At 41.9% G+C, this 23801-nt stretch overlaps 1 protein-coding gene across 12 annotated transcripts in view; it reads left to right on the top strand.

Moving 5' to 3' along the window:
• TENM4 (teneurin transmembrane protein 4) overlaps positions 1-23801 on the top strand; it is a 1362823-nt gene that overhangs the window by 753886 nt on the left and 585136 nt on the right. For 8 of the 12 annotated variants that reach the window (XM_039562144.1, XM_039562174.1, XM_039562168.1 and 5 more), the window contains exon 1: positions 16882-17231. The gene's annotated coding sequence lies outside the window, so the exon portion shown is untranslated. Of the gene's footprint in view, positions 1-9614; positions 9775-16881; positions 17232-23801 lie in introns of those variants that run through there. The other 4 variants (XM_039562191.1, XM_010401030.4, XM_039562133.1 and 1 more) reach the window with 3 other exon arrangements.

Below are 23801 nucleotides of genomic sequence, written 5' to 3'. Positions count from 1 at the left end.
GGAGCACCACTCGGACTGTGCATTAATAGTTACAGAACAGAATAGTTTTCACTTGTCAGTAATCCACACATGCTATCTAATTTTGTGTTGCACCTTTACAAAAACACATTTGGGTTTGTTGTTGTCGTTTGGTTTGATTTATTTATTATTTTCTTTTATTTTCAACTTAGGGAAAAAATAGCATCTTAAAAAAATTAAGGTCAGTGTTTCCTCCCTCATCAGCCTCATGTCCCTGTTCTTTTCCCAGCAGGCTGATAGACTGGCTGTAGCCCTGACAAACCACTCTGTCCTCAGCCAAATGTAACAATCCCTGGAAAGCTCTTGGTCCAGATCTTGGTTTGTCTCAGGTCTCTCCCTCCATTACTGTCCTTGCTCAGGCTCAGCCTACTACAGGTGGTTCCTCTAATGAGAGGGAAGATTATTTTCCTTTCCATTCCCTTTGCACAGGAAATCACCCTCAAAGCATATTCCCTCTCTGATTTTGTTTACATGTCTGATTTTCTGTTCTGGTCAAAAGAGAGTTGCAGTGACAGGAAATGCTTTAAAAAGTAAGATGGCAATCATTTTAAAAGTCAGTTAGCAAGATTTATATTTAAACATCATATCCAGTACCATACCCTACCTGCAGGGACATTTATTGCCAGATTACTTCATATGGATGGAGATAATCAGGAATATTAGACAGAGATCAAATGCTATTGGAATTAAAGCATCCCTTGCATTACCAGTATGCTCATTCATTTAGTTATCTTTCCTTGAAGTAAGGAAATCAGCATTTCCTTAGCAGAAGGAAGAAAGACAGCAGAAAATCCATTGTTTCCTATTCATTTAAAGAGCAGTCCTTCTACTATATGTCTTAAAGCATTCTGGTTACATCTTTCTCTTTCTTTTTATTTTTTCTCTTGATTTCCTTTATATTTTCCTTTTTTCCTATTCCTTCTCTTTTTTCTTTTTTGTTTCCCCTTTTCCTTTCCATCTTTTTCTCCTCTTTTTCTTTTTTTCTTCTTCTTTGTCTCTTTATTTCTTTATTTCTTTTTTTTTTCTTTTTGAATATGAATAAAGAAGTGCCTATGGAGTTTGCCATTGATTTAATACAGAAGTGGAAACCTAATTTTTAATGCTTCCAAAGAGATTAAAATCTCAAAGACATGAGTGGCCACTACAGACTAACCTCAGTTCTGTAATTTCTTTGGCTTCAGTGCAGTTGTACATGGGATAAATTTAGTAATTATTTTCCAGTGTGAGCTAATAACCCATATTTTTGTTTTACACAACTGTCATTATGAAATTTCTCAAAATTCAAGTGTGAGGCATTTAACTGGAGGGACAGTACTTAGATCATTATGTTCTTCCCTAATGTTTCCACTTATATTTGGTAACTTTTGTATGATGGCTCCTGTCTGTGTCAGAGATCTTTAGGAAGAATTCTGCCTTGCTGTCTAGGAATATTTTGACAGACCATGGTTTTAGTCTCTCTCAGCTGTCTTTTTCCACAATCATAATCAGACTTGTCCTACTAGTTTAACCCTCTAGTCCCTGCAGAAATCCTAAAGTGCTGTCAACAGATTGAGGTGCTCAACAGCACCCATCCAATGCAAAGTTAAATGCCAATGTACATACATACATGTGAGATACAGAAAGCTTGATTTCTTTTTATTTGCACCTTCATTTGGCAGCTTATTTAACAAAAATAAGCTCCTGTTTGTAGCAAGCATCTCCATTGGCATAGAAGGGTGTCATCATTCAGTCTGTGAGGGAATTGCCATCCCTTTCCCTTAAAAATAAATAAAGAAGTAGTGAAATGTTGTATCTCCGTATTTACTCATTCTCTATTTTTCTTACAAAAGAGGTATTTGTTGATTTGTTTTACTGAGGCTGGATTTACAACTAAGATTCAATATGAATCCCAGAACAAACTTTGTTTCAACAGTGGTGTGGGTGACTGTGACTGAGGAGGTAGCATGGTCTACCATGCCATTGGGATGGCAGGAAAGCTAGGGGTAATACACATCCTTTACAAAATCAGTTTATCTGAGGGAAATGGTAGGTAAACAAGAACATTTCTTGCATAAAACATAAACTTGACTTCTTTTTATCATGTTCTAATGGGCAATATATTTGTAATAAATATAGTGATTTACTCTTGAACTGTAAATTGTGTAACGTGTTTGTCTTCCTGCAGTGGAACTCTGATTCTTAGAAGATTTTATAGGATTTAGTGTACTGATGGCAAAGAGCTACTAGATTGTGATTCCTCTTATAAGAGCTCTCATGAGAGGATAATGACAAGGCTGATATCAGCAAAATGGCAGAGTATCAAAACCCCCAGGCTGCTGGCCAGCCCTGGGTCTCCAGGACTTTCATACTACCTGTACTCCTAGAGTCTGTGGCATTCAGTGGCCTTACAGGAGTGATGGCCATAGAATAAAGAATCACAGAATCACAGTTAGGGTTGGAAGGGACCATAAAGATCATATAGTTCCAACCCCTGTCATGGGCAGGGAACCTTCCACTAGACCAGGTTGCTCAAAGCTTCATCTGACCTGGCCTTGTTGGGGCTGGTCCAGCTGGCGCTGGTCCCACAAGCTACTGGGGAACATCATTAGGATATATCTAAGGGCAAATATAACATATTAAACATTAGGAAAGGTTCTACACATTCAAGAGAGGAAAAAAAATCCATTTCCACCTGAGCTACCTATTTCTACAGCCTGTAATTGACCTTGGGCATAAAATCACTGATGTTTACAATCTCTAAGTAAGGGATTAGATGGGGAGACCTATCAGTTACACAGTATTATACTCGGTATTTTAATGCCTGAAGATGATGCAAGAGGTGAACAGGGAAGACAGCTTGCAGACAGACTCTTTTTCTCTCCACTAATTCATTCAGTCCCCCACATTCCCTTGACCTGTGATCTTGCACAAGCTCCAAAACAAACTTGATCAGTGCATGCTTATATGTACACCATTACATTCAACAACCCCAAAGCACTCCCTAACTGGCGCTGCCGAGTGCTGGAGGTGGGGGAGGCTGTGCATGGCTGTGCAAAGCTGTGAGCAATCAGACAGTTCATTCTTCTTTCAAGAAGTGTTACATGTCCAGGCTGTGGTATTCTGGCTCCTTTCAAAACGTGTCAGCTTAAACAATCTCTGCAATACACATCCCTTTCCTCTCATCCTGTTTTTCCTCTGTGCTGTAAGAGCTGCTGTGTTTCACCCCCCAGTCAGCACTAAGATTTTTGTATAAATGAAAGTTACTGAAAGGATTTGTGGCCATTTCATTATCACTGCTGTGCCAGATTATAGGGGTTGGAGCATTTTTAGTACCTATGGAAATACTGAGGGATGGAGGGAAGCAGGTAACAGTCTGAGCTGCCTCCAGCAGAGGGAAGTGGTACACACAGGCTTCCTGGTGTGCTCTATCCTGCCGCTGTGCAGAGCAGACAGCAGAAATGTCAGGTCTGGTGTTCACAGAGCTGAAATTTCACCCCCCAGCTCCATCATTCTCCTTGCCGACACAAATGCCTGGTTTAATTCCTTTTGTTTCTTTGTTACATTGATCTTACTGTTGATGTCTCCCAGACCAAGCAAGGAGGTGTCTCCCATCCAACTCTCAGGAACACCCCCCTTGCAATGAGACTTCATGTAAGACGTTGGATTTTAAATCCTGGAGTGAGTGCTGGGAAATAGAGGTGCAGCTAGAGCTCCAAGATCAGTTTTGGTTTTAAATGTAAGGTTTTAGTATTATATTTCAGAGGCTGTTTTAAACCAGGGCTACCTTTTCTCTGAAAGTCACCAGCAGATATGTCAGAGGAACTTGTCTTGGGCTTGGTCCTAGTGGTGCCTACAACTGAATCCCCACACAGATGCACACTCAGATCCCTGCACGCCAACACACAGCTGGAGGCTGCCCAGACAGAGTTTCCACTCTTTTTTGTTTGCACACTCATATCCTTCTGTCACAGGGTCCCTTTTTGGACAAACACCCACACCCCTACACGAGCTGAACAAAAATGCACTCACATCTCATATGGAAGAAATCCTTTGACCAGTTCTCCTTGACAGTTAAACACTTCTAAAATACATGTGACTCTTCCCTCATCTTCTCTGTCTTTGGAAAGAGCAGAAGCCTGCTGGAAATTAATTCATGAGGAAGATAATGTCCTTTACCTACACTTCCTTGAACTGCCTTAATACTGTTTGCAAAGCAACCAAATGACTTTGTCTCATCCTCACCTCATCTAGAGCTGCAGGGAGGGAAGTTTTGCCTCCAGCTTTCAACCTTTTGATGCCGGGATTTTCCACGCTGAGATACAGTAGGTGGGTAACAAGAAGATCCTATTAAAGTGAAATGAAGTAGCAACATAGCAAATAAGAAACCTACCCATCCTTCTCTGCATTCCTTCCTGCTCACTATGAGAAAGAAAGAAGGAAAAAAAGAGGTGGCAAAAGAGGAAGAGCAACACAGAGCAATAGCAGCAGTGACAATGTCTTGATTTTATATGTAGAAAATTAGTCACTGCTGCTAAAGACACAGCTCCTTTAATGAACAGGCTGCTGCAATATCATTGCAACAACTAGCAACCCACATGTTAGATTACAACAGGTTGAGCCAGTGCACACTCCCCTGTGCCACACTCTGAAAAAAATAAATCAAATGTCTCTACCTGAGGCTCCTTCATTTCCCATGCAGAGATCTCCTTTAATGCAGGCTTTTCATGGTACCTTTCTTCACCAAGAAGGGGCTGACAGTGGCTTATTTACCTACTTACCTGTCTTTGAGCTATGTGGCTTTTCTCTGAACAAATTAAACTGGCTGTTTCGAGTGATGCTTTCAGCCTCTTGAGTCTGGATCTAATTCTCAGAAGAGTTTTTGCTTAAAACCTGTTTTTCAAGTTTTCAACCAGGTATTGACTGTCTGTGAGATGCAGCTCTCTGAAAGGACCCTGGTGCCTATGGGTAAGGAAAAGTATCCTATCTGGCTACCTTGCCTGCTTTTAGGTTTTCTATAAGACTGTGATAGACTAAAAGTGGAATGAGGGCTTGCTAAAACAAGCCCTTGTCTTTTTTCAGTTAATTGCTTTGCTTGTTTGCTGCTTCTGACTCCGGGACCAGATTTTCAGCTGCTGAGAGTTTCTTTAAATCCACTGCTAGAAGATAGGTTTATTTTTTAATGCTGTAATAGCATTTTTAATATTCCTGAGTGGATACACTCATTAGCTTAGCTTTGTGTGACTGATTCTGTCTTACAGGAAATGGTGGTAAATACTTGAAAACCTCTCATAGTTAGGAAGTTTGATTTTAGTCTCCAAAGTAGAGGAAAATCTTGATTTTAATTTTTGGCAAAGGGTGTTTTTGTCATGTATTTTCTATGATCTCACAAGAAACAAAATTTCAGGGGCCAAATGCTCATTTGTATGAGCTGACTTATCTCTGAGGCAAGGAATTTTATGGTTCATCAGAAGAGCTGTCTGTTGTCATGGACATGGGGTGATTTTTTTCCCCTTGGGTGCCTAGGAGAAGAAATAAAAAAAAACCAAAAACAGTGAGACACAGAAAAACATGAAAAACATGCCCCAGTATCATGCAGAAAAGATGCCTTTTCTTTTTAATGCACTGTAGAAAGTTCTAAAGTTGATGTCCCAGGCACATTAAAACATAACGTATTAAATCTGGCACACAGCTACAATAAACTGTTGTTTCTCTGTTGTTTGGTTTTTTTCCTATGCACTACCACTGTATTCAAGCATACTGTGTTTTTACATATGCATATTCTTGTGGAGTGGGGAGAGAGGAAAGCATAAGGACGGCAGAGAGCAAAGAAACAGAGCTCCAGCAGTTTCACTGCTGGAGCTGTCATCAGGATCAGGGTGCAATACATGCCATCAGAGTTCTCAGCGATGCTCAGGGCAGAAGTAAAGAGAAATATTCAGTCTCAGGCCCTTCTTTGAAAATATTGCCTCACTATTTACTACTGTGAGTAGCTAGAACTCACCGTACACCATGCTGGGCTCTTCAGAGCAATTCACTTCAAAATGGTCTCTGTCTAGAGATCTGCATGCCTCAATCCAAATAAATTCAGGATAATTCTGTTGCAGGTCTGATGCACCTGAAATCAGAATTTGGACCTAAATAGAATTGTTGTTATTAAATTATTATTATCATCACTGCTATTATCTCTATGTAAACAAAATACCACATACCATGACGAAACTGCTGCTTTTATCTCTCTTTGTAATGCTCCAAATCCTGTAATCTAATTGTTACACATCCTTGCTCAAAAGAAAGGCTCAAATATTAGCTTAAGGTTGTAACAGTAATTAGCACTGCAGAAGCTTAAGCTATCTGTGTAGATCACAGGGTTTGCTTACCACATACTTTATCAGTAGGTTAGCTTGGGAACCTTATCATCTGACACCGGGAATCCTGAATTCAGCTGATTTTTCAGGAGTCTGTCTGTTCTGAATGTTTGTTCTTTATCTCTTGTGCTGTGGTTGAACATGCATCAAACACAAAAAGGAATGTAGGGGGTGAGTGAGCAGGGGAGTGGGAAAGACCAAGTGTTCTGGCAGTGAAATGGTACTAAATAACGCCAAAATGTACTTGAAAGTGGAGCGGCAGTGGGATCTGTTTAACTGATGGTAGAACCAAGCCAGAAGTAGGGTTTCATTCTCCACTGACAGGGCAAGGGTAGTAATTCACACTGGAACACAACATCTGTCAGCTGAACAGAGGTGAGCAGAGCAACTCTGCTGCCATGTTCACCAGGGAAATTCCAGCACCAGAGATTTGGAGACCGAATGCTCTGGCTTTGACACTGTGGCAAACTTACTGCATGCCTTTACAGAGAGCATTTTAAATTGGACTTTTGAAATGTAATTCAGTTTGTCTTCTGACGTCTCTGTTTATTAGCTGTGGAGAGGGAATAATAAGGCTCATTCCATAAGCTGTTTTCTGCTCTTCTCCTCTTTTTTTGCTCTTTCCTTAATTGTAACCATCTGAAACAAGGTATAGCACTAAAAGGACCTTTACTTTTAACAGAGTGATTGTTTTATGCTCTGAAGATAAAAGGGAAGGAAAGTCCTCACTTGAGAAATTAAGTCGAACCCTGTCCCTCAAGACAGGATGAACAACCAAGTCACTCCATTAACATCTTAAATCACATCTCCCTCCCCACAAAATCACACCCTCCAACTTTTCTTTTCTTCTCCCCTTCAATAACACCATTTTCTCTTTGACCACAACCCTTGGCATGTCGTCTTTTCCATTTTTGTCTATCCCTGTGCACACCTACTCCCTCTACAAAGGTCTCTTCTCTTCTGCTGTCTGGCCAAGTGCGTTGTTTGAAGATCCAAGAAGTCACTCACAGGTAGCTGAGCTGGCTGGTTTGCATGTACTGACCGGCCAGCTGGCAGCCTGAGCCAAGCAATTAGCTAACGAGCTTACACCACGGCCTTTCACTCACATGAGCTGTGCTTTGTCGTTGTCTCACACTCCACTGATTTTCATAATATATGTAGGATATTTATATCTTTTAAGCTTTTACCTCTCTAGGGAATGGGGTGAAATTAGCCACCAGGTTCAGAATACATTGCTGGGCATAGGATTGACAGATGGAGAGCCAGATGGACAGACAGCACTCCTATAAAAGCCTTATTTCCTTAGGAAAAGAGGCCGTTGGGTCTAAGCACTACTAGTATGGGGTTATAGGATGGGTGGGGGGGATTATAACCCTCATTAACAGATGTCATGTGTCAGACACTCCTGCAGAGAGATGCAGAGCGAGAGTAAGGGAAATACCTTGTTTTTCTTTGCAGGTGTGAGTTTAAATCCTGTTCTGTCTCAGGTAAATTCACAGCAGACTGGCACAGCTACACATTCAAAAGGGAAAGGGAAAGGAAGGCATATTTGTCACTAGCTCCGTTAGTCCTTTGTGTATTGTCATTTAAAGGCATTCATGTGGCTTTTCTTGATCTGACCCGATAGGTTCATGAAAGATTTTCTGATGTTTTCTTTACCCAGCCCAATAAGATAAATTAAGTAGCATATTAAGTTTGTAGTCCCTCACCCTGAAAATGACTTGAACCCATCCTCTGACCCAGTTGCACTCTGAAAATGGCTGGATCAGGCATGATCAGGTCTAACAGGCGCATAGTCTGTATCTGGGGATTTCAACTAAGAAAAAAGACCAGTTTTAAATGTACTGCTCAGTGAATCCTAAAACCCACTACTTAACATCACTTTCTAAAGCTGTAGTTACTAAATGTGAAAATGCTACAGCAAAAATTCATAGAATCACAGAATGGCTTGGATTGGAAGGGGCCTTAAAGATCATCTAGTTCCAACCCCAATTCCATGGGCAGGGTATTCCACCTCTGCAACCCTTCTGTGGGGTTTAGTAGTAGTGGTGTGCACTAGCAGTTCAGGTTTTGGACTGGTCCCTGTTAGACTCATGATTGAGTAACAGTCTACAGGATCAACCACTTGTTTTATTTAGCCATTTTATTAGATGGTATTTTTTGTAGCATCCTTCCTTTGTAGCGTCCTCTGCCCCACAGTGAGCTACCATGTGAGGTGCGGAACGTAAAGGAAGTGAAAGGTGAAATGCCTTAATTGGGAGGATTATCATGCTCAGAGTTGATATGTGAACAAATCTGGCTCCAGAGGTTATGGAATTCCCGCCAGGAAAGTGGGTGGGAACCCTTGGTTGAACCCAATTTCCTGCTTGAAGAACTGTTGCTCAGCAGGCATGCTTTAAGCTGTCCTCACTGCTGTGCTCATCTGAAGTCTGGATGTTGGGTTGTGGATGCTCACTGCAACACAGGCAGTCCTGAAATAGAGAGAGTAAAAAGTTTCAGAAATTAATGTCAATTATGACATTTCAGAAAGAAACTGTGTTGCTCACGATTTTATTTAAATTTGTAGAACAGCTACGAAAACATTTCACACTTTTGATGCTGTGCATCAAGTTATCATAGCCAAGGGTATCTAGTACCATGAAATAAGCACAGATGCTGCTGGAGCTTTTCAGAACAACTTTCACTCCACACTTTTCAATAATACAACGCACCTTCAGTACTGCAAGCTTTGTAATCAATCCTTTTACTTTTCTTTCACTACCAAAGTTCCTCTTAAAAGAACACCAGATCCAATCTTCAAAAATATTTGTTGACTTCTGAAGCATGTTCTGATGCCTCTGAGTTTGAAGTTACTGTAGAAAATTTACTTATGTAGGATGGCAATCCAAATAATCTTATTTTATCTTAAAGTATATTAAGGTCGTATCAAAATTTCATTGGAGCTCTGTCCAAGGAAAAAGAACTTGCTTGCTTATGAAATTCTGTTACAAATGCATTTAACATCTGGTCCTGCAAATGTACATGATTTTTTCTTTGTGACCCTTTGCAATGAATAAAGGCAAGAGATGTGAGTAGAGATGTGCAGGATTAGATCCCTTACTTTGTGTAATTTTTTTTCCTATGGCATTTCAATGATAAAAGACCAATTTCTGCCCTTGCTTAACCTCCAGCAACCCCACTGATTTCCTTGTTCATTCCAGATTGTAATGAATGACTTTACACACTGGAGCCCTTTTATTCTTTCCCTTCCAGATTGAGTATCTCAGCCCAGACAATGGGCCCCTGCCTCCAGGAGTGTGCGACTGAAATAAATCCACTGACTTGAGCAGCCCTGCTCCATCGCAACCGAGAGCCGAAGCTGGTCTCCAACACACAAACTTCCATGGAGCACAAGCCAGGGAACAGCATACAGGTAAGCAGCATTTTTAACTCCTTAGCATGGCTTGTGTTTGTACCTGCCCTGGCTCAGGGTTTATACACATAGAGTAGGTATTAAATATCACTGTCTTTGCACTACGTGTATCTATTTGAGATAATTATGGCTATTGTAGTGCTGGTGGGACTTGCAGTCTTTAATGCACTTATACTCACAACATCTGATAAAGTGAGGAAGTATTTTTATCTGTATATTATACAGAGGAAACTGAAGCCTAGACAGTTTTTTTGCTGCGCCAGGGAACTGAATCTGGATTTTCCAAGCTGAAAGCTAGCACTCAGTCTGTTGGTCTGTCTAGAAATAAGCAGTACAAATAGGCACAGAGAATAGCGCTTCTTGTAAATTGGGGATACTGAACTACTTCGTTGTGATACAGCAGACATGATAAATTGCTGCTGTTAAACAAAGTGTTAGGGAATTGTCACGTAGCTACAGAGAGGCCACGCTGTTATTAAGGGTGCAAAAGGCATACATTTCAGCTTATTCTTCCATATCCATATTGACTCTGAAGTGCAAACAATAATAAAAACTAGATTTTGCCAGTAAACTAACACAATTTATCTGGAGGACAGAGCAGAAAGTGAGAGCAGAGTTCAATTCCTTCCTGCTTGTGAGTGGTGACGTGTCAGCTGATAGAGGCAGCCCAGGCAGGGGACAGGGAATGTTGATGCTTCTTACTGTTCTGGTGAGGATTCAGTGAGAGAGGCTTGGGGTTGAGTCCTAAAAAATTAATAAGGATTGGAAATGTGTATCAGAACCAGTCATTGTACTCAGATCTGCTGTGTCAATACCACAAGATCACCTTTTTTCTCTGTTATCATACAATGATGTGGGTACTTTGCCATCTCAGAAGTCAATGGTTGGTTCAACACATGAAAAGGAGATGCCAGAAGTGAAGGTACTGGGGAAGTGGGGGCTTTATTCTGCTGGCTCAGATGTTATTCTTTAAAGGGGAAAAAAGATGTCTCCAGATCTGTTCTTTTAGTAAGAGCAGGACGCTCTGGGATTGAAATAACTGGCTTTTCGTTTCCCAAGAGCATCTAGCATGTGAATGGGACTATTATTATGAATTTTGCCATTGCACAAGCATAAATCTGGAGTGAGTCACAAAGTTAGTCTAGATAAGTGGCCTTATTGGAGAATTAAGAAATATCACACATATGTCTAAACCAGAAGATTTCATCAGGAAAAAGTCTTCCTCATAATGAGGTTATGGCTTGAATATGGTTGCAGATTGGCCTTCAAAGTTTTATTTGATATTGTTTGATATGCTCCAGTATTTCATTGTAATTTAATGGCGATTCCTATTCACACAGCTATTCTAAATAGGTTCTTATATGTACCTATTACCTTGGTAGCCAGGTTTCTATATCAAATCCTGAACATTCCATTATTATTAAAAATATAAAAGCCATCTATTCCATCCATTTTGTACAGTGAGGTGAACAAAATTGGATATGAAGTCACAGTGTGGTAATAGGGCAATTATTTTTTGGAGGTTCTAATATACTTATGGTCAATTGTATTGAAGATGTATTTTATTACAGTTGTTCGTGCCTGTTTTATCATGTGCTCTGAATTGGGAAATATTCTATCCTATCCCTGGATTAAAAAACCCCATGCTTTAAATTTTTAGAGAGGAAAATATGTCTTTGAAAAGGTGTAATTTGATCCTCTGAGAAATTTATATCATTTTTGACATGATCTGCACCTTCTTGATGAAGATCTTTCCTCTTCATAAGGCATCAGTGGAATTTCTGGAGATAAGAGAGACCTCATTCTACTTCGTTAGACTGAATGAGCCAGCATTGCATTTGAAGTTCCCTGCATATGCTACATAGAGTATGTTTACACAACCACAGAGCATTTCAATGACAAGTGTCTTCCATGGAAGTGGCCTCCTGAAAAGTTTTCCTTAGACATATTTACAGATTTAAAATATAAACAGTGCACAGGGAAAAAGAACGTAATAGGCTTAGGGACAGGAGAATAGAGACCTGTATGCTTACAGGACCTTCCACCTAATTGCCTATAAATAATTGTCTTGTGCATATTACCCACATCAGAGCACAGTCTATAAGCCTGGATGTCAGCTGCAGAGCTCAGCTGCTGTTTGTAAATGGTATTAACTGTGCTCTTGATTTTTCTGTGCTTAACTGTATATAGTTTTGTTTTATTGGCACTGTACTATAAGCATATTCTGCACTATGCAAATAGAAGAGCTGAGAAGCATATGGGCCGAATCCTGCAACATTCACTCAGGCAAATGGCCAATTCACTTGATGAGAACTTTTCCTGAGTAAGCAGTAGGAGCAGACTTTCAGCTCCATCGTAGGCCTCGGCTGGTTCTCAGGTGTGACAACAGAGACACTGGTGCTTTGCAAGGGAGGAAAGGAAGGGTATAACACCCAGTACTGTGGGTAGGTGCTCAGTTCTGTCCTTCTCAGGAACTAAGATCCACTGAGATGCTACAAAAGGCACAGTCAGTATAGAATGACCCTCTCCAGCCTTTAGCAACCTGTTAAAAATTAGCTAATAAAAGGAAAGACCCTTACAAAAGGAAAGAGCCTTCAAGACAAGAGGAAAGGGCCTCAAGTTGTGCCACGGAAGGTTTAGACTAGATATTAGCAAAAATTTCTTCACTGAAAAGTGATCAGATATGGGAACAGGCTGCCCAGGGAAGTGGTGGAATTACCATCCTTGAAAGTGTTCAAAGGACTTGTAGATGTGGCACCTGGGGACATGGTTTACTGGTGGACTTGACAGTGCTGGGTTAACAGTTGGTCTTTTCCAACCTTAATGATTCTATGATTCAATATGTGATAACATTTCCCCATCCCCAATCTGGACATAATCTCATGGTACCAGTAGTGGAGACATCTCTCTAGTCAATGCAGACAGATTTAAGCTGCAAGCATTCATGGAGTGAGGAGAAAGAGGAGGGAAATCCTGCTTTTGATGAAGAGCACCAGTGATTTCTGCTTCACCACTTTGTTCAAGAGCTTTGTCAGGGAGACATAATTCAGAGTGGGAACTTCAGGATTTAGCTCTGCATCCAGCTGTGTTTCAGCCCTGCTATCTATCATACAGGATTGGGGTTTCACCCCTTACCTGTGTAGGTGGCTAAAAGCTCTGTCCCATTTCCTGATCTCAGTATATTACATGGCCCATGCTGTGGTGGCAATATGTTGTGGACTTCAGGTCCAAGTCCTACAAAAGGTCACACAGGTGTTTTTCTTAATTGACTCCAATTTTAGCTACACTGCCCCTCACAGCTTGATATGTATCAGAGAAGCTGGATTTCTTCGATCCAGCTACCATGGGAACAAGTGCAGCATTGATGCTGTAGCACACATTTCAGCATGATGCCCACACGGACCCCGGCTACACACCACTTGGGGCTGCTAAAGTGTGTTGAACACTGGGCTGTGTGTTCCCAGTGCTAGTGTCATCCCTAATAGCTACACTAATATTAGCAGTGGTACCCATATCTCTCTTTCTCCTGCATCTATTTCTTTCAGCCCAATTGGAAACTTAAGCTGCAGCCCTTACTCATGTTCCTCATTCTCATCCTCATGCACCTTTAAAACAAAATGGCTAATTCAAATAGAGGCTTAAAGGTCATACACTCCAGACCTGGTTTTGCAAACCCTTTTGTACATGGCTTTTCCTCTTGTATTAAAAAAAAAAAAAAAAAAAAAAAAAAAAGAAAAAAAAAAAAAAGAAAGGAAAAAAAAAGATATTCTCATCAGGAAATGTTGGCAAAAAGGGTTTAATTACAGAAATCATTTTGCACCCTATGGAGAAAGCATGAAGAATGGCATATTTCCACATTTGAATTGCACATTCATCAAGAAAAGAGTGATTTCCCCTTAAGAATGTTCTGGAGGAGTAGAAAAGAGCATTGAACCCTGGGGTGTGTATTTTATAGTCTCTGAAAGGCAAATGGTTTCACTTCCATTGATTAAAATATACGAGTTTTTCCCTCTGGATTATTCTCCTGGATGTAGAAAAACACCTAAAATCTTTAGTAGTGGCTGTCAAGCAGTGCAGCCCCTTAGGAGATGCCTCCACTAGGCAAAGGGCTCACCAAACCAACTGCTGCTGAACTTGGCCAGCAAGAAGCCTTTGACCACCAGATGTTGCTACTTTTTTTATTTGATCAATGGGGACTTTACAAAAGGTGTTTTCATTGTTTTGTTGGAGTGAATGTCAACACGGGAACACAAGCTGGCATTAGGAGCACGACGTGCTAATTGGAGTGGCAGCTCCTGGACTTGCTGTCCTTGCTCTCTGGCACACAAGGTCTAACAGGCTCGTGCATTAGTCTTGTCATTCACCTTCTTGTCCCACAGATGTGGTTTCTTTACAAACTCTTTGCAAACACTGTGTGGAGGAGAACTTGACTTAATAGTCACTGGTCACAAGGAGCAAAGTGCAAAGTTGCTGGGATGCAGGACACAGGCACAACATGGCAGGCTGCTGAACACCAATGCTTTGAATGTACATCTTCATAAAATAAGTTCCAAATTGGTATGCAGCACACTTCTGTGACCACAGTAATTCACTGTGAATTGAAGCAGGAGCAGGATTTTCCTAAGCAAAGTCGCTTTTTCCCATTACATTAGTATTGTTCTTTTTTTTTTTCCATGAGCATTATTGTCTAGTTCAGTTAACAGAGAAAGGCCAATTACACAAACAGTGCTGACCTGTTAAACTTGAATTTACCAGCCAGAATGCAAACAAACAGCATTAAACTCCCCACTTGGGTTTACTGATTTTCTCTTAATAATGTCACTTGAGTTTAAAAAGAAATAAATAAATGGCTGGAGCGAATGGGCAGATCAAATGAGTGTTTCAAAACTGCAGGAAAGCAACACAAACTGTAAGAGCACTACTAACAAGAAAAAGAAAAAGTTATGTGTAATTGGAAGAGAAGATGTTCCATTTCCCTTCCAAAATCAAATGCAAACTGCTCATGTGACTGATTTAGTATTGAACAAGAGAGGAAAAATTGCTTCTTGGCATTTAAATGGAAATGTTTCTTGTTCCGAAATTTTGGAAGCTTGCATACTGTATGATTTTTGAAAGGCTTATACAATTACTATTGAATTTGGCTGAGGACTATACCTAACAATATATATATTTCTCAGTTAAACTTTTTCCTTCCAGAGACCTAAATTACCTTTGTCTAGAGTCTAGATTCCTGATGTGGAATATATTCCAGAGGTAATAAGGCCAATGCAAATATATTTCATTTTTAATATGTATGACTGAAAAAAACAGTGAACAGCAGCAGCTATTTTGCAAAGCAGACCTTTATGTCGAGGACTCTGCTGTTTTAAGACGATGTTCTGATTTGCTGTGTGCCTTTTTACTCTGATTTCTGGGTTTGGAAAAAACCACATATCTTACCTCTTGCTTTCCACAAAGGCTAGAAATTTTAGGACAGGAGAAAAAGGCAGAACATAGCAGACTTGTACCTGGCTAATTTAAAGGTATGCCATGAAGAGGATGATTCCCATGTAGCTCAAAGCACTACATGAAGTACTGCAGTCCATTATGTTCAGAACTCTTCTTATAATGCCGTTTTAGGGCTCAGTCCAGTGTCCCTCCAAGATTAGTGATGTCAACACAAGCCGTGTAGAGACTGTTGCTGAAAAGTTTTGTAAGAGTAAACTTTGAGGAGGGACTTGAAAGAGAAAAATGTGATTATTTGGTGAATGAGAAAATGATAGGCTGAGTGTAAATGGCAATGGGTGATATATCCTGACAGGAATAATTTATAGAGGACTTGCCCAAGGTCAGGCAGTGAAGCAGTAGCAGGACCTGACACTTAGCAACACCACAACCCTTTCTTTCTTCACACCATGTTGAATAGTAGCATTAAATAGCCCTAATTTCTTGTCACTACCGTTAAAAAAATTAAAGAACAGATAAAACCAAAACTACCTCCTCCCCCCCAAAATATTTAAAAGGCAGACACTGGTAGCATTGATCTTCCTCCTCAAGAAGAACTAACCTTAAATCTTGCAGGCCTTCTTTCTTAGAATCTGATTTTAATTATCAAACAGCAAAATTATGTAAAAAAACATATTAAAATAGTAATAGTAATTGATACTGATAGTGATGTCATCTCCTGACACCACTGTGGATGATGCCCCCTGACCCCAAAAGCAAGACATTATGCAAGCTGCCTGACTAGAGGCATAGGAGGAACAGAGGTTTCCTGTTCCTCGTGATGTGTTCTGAAACTAGAGCCCACCTGACCCCAAGAAGAGAGGGAGGTTCACCAGGCCAGGACAGGAAGGCACCACCTGAGGCAGATATCCATTCTCTTCTTGCCTCCATCCTGATCCCCATTCCAATCTCATGCTAAAGCCAATGCCATTCCAACTCATCCCCATACCTATTCCATGCCCAAGGCCAACCCATGCCTACGGTACCCAAGCACATCCTCTCCTGTCCCTATTACCTTCTAACTCTAATGGCCACACTTGATCCATCTCATCACCATGCCCATATGCCTGTCCATGCCCACGTCATGCCCATCCCCTTCTCATAGCCCTGTCCAGCCCCTCTCCATGCCATGCGTGCCTATGTGCATGCCCAAATGCCCTTCATGCCCATGCCATACCTGTGCCCTTCTCCCAATGCCCATGCCATGACTATGTCTGTGTCCTCCCCTGATCCATGCCTATGCCAGGACTGCATCATGTCCACGCCTGTGCCTATTCCCATCTCATGCCAATGTCTGTGTTCTCCCCATGCCCATGCCATGCCCGTGTCTGTGTACATCCCCGGCCCATGCCTGTTCTATGAACATGTCCTGACCATGCCCATGTCTATGTTTTCCTCAGCCCCACGTCCACGCCGTGCCCGTGTCTGTGTCCTCCCCTGCCGCGCCTGTGCCATGTCCATGCCCATGCCACCCCATGCCCGTTCCCACCCCCATGCCCCTCTCCGCGCATCCGTAGGCCGTGTCCGAGCTGTTCCCACGCCGCTGTGGTGGGCAGCCGCCAGCCGCATGTGCGCCTGTCATTCCAGCCGGGAGCGCCGGCTCCTGCCTCCCATTCATGTAACCTGTGTGTGTCTCTCTTTCTCTCTGTGTGTAACAGCGAGAGGGAGAGAGCGAGCGAGGCACGGAGAGAGGGAGGAGGAGGGGGGAAGCTTTAAATAAAGCCTTTGGATTGCAGCTGCTTATTTTGGGCAGTCCCACCAGGACGATTCCTGTCAGGAAAGAAGCTGGACCAGACGCTGTTCTTTTTTTTTTTTTTTTTTTTTTAAATTTATTTTGATTTTGATTTTTGGGGGTGGCAGCGGTGTATCTCTGAGCTGCCTGCGGAGATGAGCTCCGGTGCCTGCCTGTAGTTTCCACTTTGGGATCGCTGGACACAGAAGTGGCATTTCGGTGGGGGGAAGCTGCAGACATGGTAAGCTTCGCTTTTTCCTCTGAAAAGTGTATTTATGCCATAGACTCTCTTCAATTTTCCCTTCCCCCTTCCCTCTTCCCACCAAACAGCCAGGCACACAGGCTGGGGCTGGGGAGAAGCTCCCTGAATCCCTGGTTTTCCAGCATCCATCCTTCCCTCCTGTCCAGCTCCCTGCCCTCCCCTCGCACAGTTTGCAGCAATTCGGAGGGAGGCAAAGATGCTGCAGGAAGCTCCGGGCTGGGGCGGGGGGGGGGGGGGGGGTGGATCAGGCACCCCCAGACTGCCAAAACCTTGCTTCAGGGTATGTTTGGAGTGGATTCTCCCGTCCAGCCTTCCCCCTCCCCGACCCTTCCCTCTGCACCCCGAGCGGTGCGGCTGTGCTGGGGGAAGGCAGCAGTGCAGATTGGGAGGCACTGGAGCAAGGATGAAGCTTTAGGATCAATCGGTGTTATTTATGTAATAGTAAAAGCAGGGAGGAGAGGAGAGGAGAGGAGAGAGAAAAAAAATAGAATAAGAAAGAAGTGCCTTGGTATTTCTCAGCTCACAAGGCTCCTTTGGCTCTGTCTGAACCCCCATGCTCATGTCCTGCTGCAGGGTGGTGCGTGGTGGCAGTGTGTGTGTGTGTGTGTGTATGTTTACATTTGGATCTGTGCTAGAATCGGGCGTGAGGATGGGGTCTCCCATTTTCCAGGGAAAGGTGGGTTTGCCTCCACCAAAAAGCAGAAAAAAGAAATGCGCTTGACTGCAAGTTGAGTGACAAGTCTGTTTCTTAGGCATTAAATGTTAAAGCCCTGCTTCCAGCCATGCCCTGCCAGGATTAAAAGCTCGCCCAAATAGTGTGGTGTTGGAGAAAAGATGCTGGAGTGCCTGGAAGAAATGCAGTGGTTCAGACTCCTGCTAGTATTCTCAGCAATTTGCATTCTCAAATACAAATTTGGGTTGTTGAACCTAAAACCAGGCTGCTACCAAAGGGCATTTATTTCCTGGGAGTTGTTTTGATTGGAAATACAGTGTAAAATATATGTGATATTTTACTTCAAAAGAAGTGGTAGTTAAGGAATGACAAATCTTTAAAAAATAATAATTAGCCCCCCCAAACTCTAAAAGTATTCACAAGGCAGTATTTATTTACTTTCTTATCATGACCATGCTTAGAAATTCAGAGTGGTTACAACCATGTAAGCACATTATTTGAAAACAAAAAAAAAAAAAACAAACCCCAAAAAACCCAACCAAAAAAACCATATTTATGCCATTGCCTTGTTTTATGGGATACACAGTCCGAAATACATTTTTCATACAGCCAAAACAGAGATGACTAAATGTTCATTGAATAGACAGGCGAGATCTTTCTGCATCTTGAATGCATTTGCTCATGGTTTTTCCTGGAAAGTGCAATTTTTTTAAATGATTTAAAAATAATAAAAAAATACAGCAAAACACCAAACTTGTGAAGCAAACTAAAATTTAGTCTCTCTGCCTCAAGCCTATCTTCCTCCTTAACTTTTTGCAGTGAAGCCTCACCTTGAATTTGCAGCTGCAACTTTTTCTTTTTTTTTTCTTTTTCCCTGAAAAAAGTCTCAGGTGAAGGGAGGGCCATAAAATGAGAAAATGAGAGCAAATCTTTGAAGCTGGAAGTTGTCTGTCTGCTTTTTATAGGTAAACTTCTGCTGTAGCCTGGCAAGTTGTTAGTGCGCTGCTCCCTGCTCTGGGGGGCCGGAGTTGGGCAGGGGAACTTGGCAGCTCCCAGCCTATCCCAATCCCATTTCTTTCTGCTTTGCTGACCCTAATAAAATTGCCTACTAGTAGGGTAGCCCCTCCCCTCCTGTGGAAAGTGCTCTGCTCCCAACATGTGCACCATATGTGCCTGCAACACCCAAGGCTTAACATATATACACCTATACTGTGCCAGCAGTCCGCATATGCCACCCGCACTCCGGCTCTGGCAGGAGCTGGGGATTGGCCATCGGGAACCCCAACCTCTCCCCTGATAGCTGGGGGAGGCTGGGGCTGAGCCAGTGATTTGTATTTAATTTATTTCATTGGCCTCTTCAGAGCCAGGCGCCTCCCACCTAGTGCCTGTGCCTGTAGCACTTTTATAGGCTTGGGTGGAAAAAACAAGGAGTATGTGTACATATATGTGTATTTATATTTAGTACGGTGTGGGGGGAGCATAAACGGAGGAAGACGCATCTCTTGCGCTGTTTTGCAGCGAGGCAAGACTTCACAGCGGCTCGCTCGGCTCTGCCTGTGTCACAAGGCTGTAGGAATTTGCTCGTTTGTGGCCATTGCGAGCTGCCCTTCCTTGTGAAATTCCCAGACTCTGCCACGCTGCTGGATCAGTCCTTGCTGGAGTGGGCTAGTTTGTGGCCAGGAGAATTCTTTGCTGCCATGATCCCTTGAGAATGCAATCCCCAAGTCAGTGCATGGCCGAAGAAAATTAGTGTCTGTGCTAGTTTGCAGCAGGTCTGGGGACTGGGAGGGGGCCGTGAGGTCACGGTTTGTGGCCGGGCATCTCCCAGGCACCTGAAAATGTAACCTGTTTTGTTCTTGCCTTGAGAGCAGGACCACTGCTCTGCACCCACCATCCTGAGAAGGGGGTCTGCACACACAGCTGGGGCGGGGGAGAAGGGGAGGCGCCTTTGCAGATAACCTGTTTCACTTTTTTCTCCTTTTTCCCCCTCAAAAAAAAAAAAAATCACTGAGATTGGGAATTACTGCCACTGCACTGAGATGCACTATATCTTTTCAGGGACTCTGTGTCTCGCCCTCCTTTTTCGAATGTGTACACATCTTCACAAGGGGAGATTTGCAATTCATCTGTTATTTATGTGCGTGATCTGGAGAAGAAATGTCACGTTTCGGGGAAGAAAGAGGGTCATTAACATGGAAAAAGGTTCTCAGGTTGTTCTTTGGCAAGAAAAGGGGTAAAAGGCAAAAGGAGATGCAGAAGTTAACTTCGTAGTTTCCTTTTCTTATTACCAAAGGGTCCTGGTTTAGAAAGGCTTTTCTGAGGAGAATTTGCCTTCTGTAATTTTAAAGGACAGGGAAAAATTATGGAGAGATGAGGGTAAAGCTGCTCATCTGGTTTTGGTTGGGGTGGGGAGATAGTTCCCCCTCCCCCTGATTTATTTTATTACATGGATGGAAAAAGAGAGACATCTCTCTAATTTCAGTGGGACTGGGGAAGGAGTGAGATTTGGGCTGAGAAGACTCTGCAACTTTAAGTTCATGTAGCTTAATTATTTTCCTTGACTCATTTAAAATAGATGCTTTCCTTTTGTTTTGGTGAGCAGATAGTATGCTGGCAAGGGAAAATGTTCTTTTTGTTTTACAAAGTGAATTTTTTATTTTATTTTATTTTATTTTATTGGTTTCCTGGAGTGCATAACAACTAAATGTTATTTCATTCTGTCTACAACATGCACACTATTCCAATTAAGAGCCTACTCTGATTATTTTTAACCTGGTAGTTTGCCATTTCTCTGCTCAGGAGAATAAAACATTGAGTTCTTGCACTTTAAAATAGCTGAGATGCTTAAGCAGAACTACCTTTTCCCTGGGAAAGTCATTTCCAGTTCTGTTGAGTTCCTGCTTCAATGGTTCATTTTCTGACAGAATCACATCTTTGCAAGAAGCAGAACTATGATCTTATGTAACTTGATGTTTCCAGATCAAAAGTTACAAATATTGCAGTAATACCACAAAGAGAGAGACTTGACAGGAGGAATGTTGCATGGCATATTTATTATTAGGATTTCAAATCAAGGCGGTTTTAAAAATTTGTGGAGGGGAAAAGCATTAGAAAAGATGAATAAACAACACCTTGCTAGTTTGATATCTTTAACATCCCTTTTCCCTTTCATCTTAGCTCTGAGATTTTATTTCTTCTTTTTTTAAAGCAAACTCTTCTGTGTTTAAGAAATATGTAATTTCAAGAGGTGAAGTAGCTTGAAACTCGCTCTCTCTCAGATTTGATTCAGAGAAATGAAACTTTGTAAATCAATGTCAATTCGGATTTAAAGACTGGCTGTTACCTGCCCTGTTACAAGGTCTATCAGCATAGCTCATTGTAACTAAAAGCTAAAATACTCTGTTTCTGCTTTGAACTGACAGACGGGCGTTGCTGGGTACTTTGACAGAGTAACTCGCACCACTTGCCAGTGAATTGGGTATTCACGGATCCTTGACCGATACGTTTCAGATGAAAAAAAGTCTAATAATGTAAGATTTTTTAAAAGCATATGTGTGTATTTCCTCTTTGCTCTAGATTAAAAGGAAGAAGAATCACGGAGAAATTTATATCTTAACTATGTCAGCATAACGTAAGGAGTGGTGCTGTAGTGTGGCTATAGGACTGATAGTAGTCAGGAATAAATGTACCATTTTCATTCTTCTGTGCTGTTTCACCCTTGCTTCACTTCAGATAAATAATTTTGTTAGATTTTTTTTTTTTTTTTTTTTTTTTTTTGGCCAGTTGTTCCACCTTGCTCTCCCTGGATCATCTGTAGAGGCAGAGTTGAAACGTGAAAAGGAGGGTACGTTTCCTTGTCTGTGTGCAATGACAAACCTTCCTTACAGAAAGTTCAAATTTTGGAAAGTTTGAACCTTACTCACAAAAATCCTTTGTCTTTTTACCAAATTTCTGGGAATTAAGCTGTTTGTGCTGTAGGGGGATTCAAACTTCATCACATGTTGTCCTGCTGGGTATCAGCAGAGGTGATCTTTTGAATGTGAAGACATCCATGAGAGCAGGCACAGATTTCTCTGTTCTTCCAGTGTGTTGGCAGCCAGAAGGAGGGAAGTGAATTATGAAATGGAATAGGGCTGACAGATAAGTTTCCTTTCCCAAGTAGGAGTTGCTTTCTAGGATATGACACAATCCTTGTTCTTTTTTTAAGTGGGGGGAAGAAGGAATGAGAAGAGAGGAGTTGCTGATGGTCGATTTAGGCAGAGGAGCTCACTGAACTGCATTTATCAGTTCGTTTAAATGGGGATGGCTCAGTGAGATTTCACAGATAGCTCCACATGTTTTAGTGAGTAGCACTTGCTACGGTCTAGGATAACCACTGCAGTCCAGAATGCTGCTGCACTGCTGTAATCACTGCTAAGGCAGCGGTGGCAGATGTGCTACTCCGGCAGCAACAGCAAACATAAAGCAGGAGATGTCTCGCTGCCCATTGATTTAGGTTTTAGGTGACTATTCAGTGCAGTTTTCTCTTTAAACACTGAGCAGAAGCTGTATCACTTCCCTGCACATGTTTGCACACACAGAGTATTCAAAGTATTCTGGAGATTGAGTTATACAGACAAAAATTAAAAAACAGAAGATCAAGTCCTGTTTTACTGTTTTAGTCCAACCCTGCATCATGTATGCAACAAGGGTTCACAGGCTTTGTTGTCTCCTCCTCAAACTCCAATAAGTGTACTGAAAATCTTAAAATTGCTTTACAAAATCCAGTCTGGGCCTGTTCCTTCTGGGGAGTATTGGGTCTATTCATAAAAGCAATCTTGGTCTTCTATATCAGGAGTTGGACCCACTGAACCTTATGGATCCCTTCCAACTCAGGATATTCTATGATATTCTACGATATCATGCTGTATGGAGGATAAGAGAAGCCAGGATTCATTTCCTGGGCAGGAGCATCTTCAAATACTGTCTGTTCACATAAGAGCAGAGTCCTGGAGGCAAGAAATTCATAAACCATCTCTTCCACTGGGTCACCTGGCTTTAAATGGCCCAATCTTATAAATGAACTGACCTCATAAATTTTATAATGGAAAGTTTTCAATATTCTGCTAATTCCTTTTTAACTGCCTGTGTGTCTTTGGATGCTGAAAACCATTTCATCCTTACCTCTGTAACGTAAAGAAGAATAGGAAGGGAGAGTTTGGTTAATAAAAAGCTTGTAGAAATGACTGCCACAAGTGGTTGGAAAAACTGACAGAGCATGAGAGACACTGGAATTTGCCTTCTGCCTGTTGATATAGACAGCATTAGGTGGCTGGGCTGTGGGCAGCACAGATTCTGTCAGTCCGGAACAAGCAAATGCTGCTATTTCTAGAAAAGTACCCTTTGTGCAGCTGGGTTTAAGGTGTGATCACCTTTTAAGCACAGATTCTTGTTCTAGGAAGCAGTGAACAATCTCAAGAGCCAACTGGCTGATGTGTTCCTGCTGACAGAGCTGTGATCGAGGTTTACTTACGGTGTTTCCTTACGGTGGTGCTAAAACAATGCAAAGTTCATACAGCATTTAATTGCTGCTGTGGGTGTTTGACATTTTAGCAGATCAGACTCTGAGCTGTCAAGATGGTCATCCAGAGGCTGCAACACACTCTGACACAATTATGAAATGTTGGGTTGAAGGGACTTGCCCAGCACTGCCCACAGTCTTGGGGCATCATTTGGCTGCCTTAATCTGAAACACGTTTGCCCTCATTCCACAATCCTTTGCTTAGTCACTACAAACCTTCCAGCTCTGCAACGGGTGAGACAGGGATTGTAAACCTCCTCTTCTACTCCTCATTTGCATTGCTTCATCTCCAGACTGGCTTGGGTAAAACACTGTC

This window comes from Corvus cornix, chromosome 1, assembly GCF_000738735.6.
Source record: "Corvus cornix cornix isolate S_Up_H32 chromosome 1, ASM73873v5, whole genome shotgun sequence".
Taxonomy (NCBI): Eukaryota; Metazoa; Chordata; class Aves; order Passeriformes; family Corvidae; genus Corvus; species Corvus cornix.
Note: the sequence above shows the minus strand (reverse complement) of the source record. Positions and strands in the feature narration are given on the sequence as shown.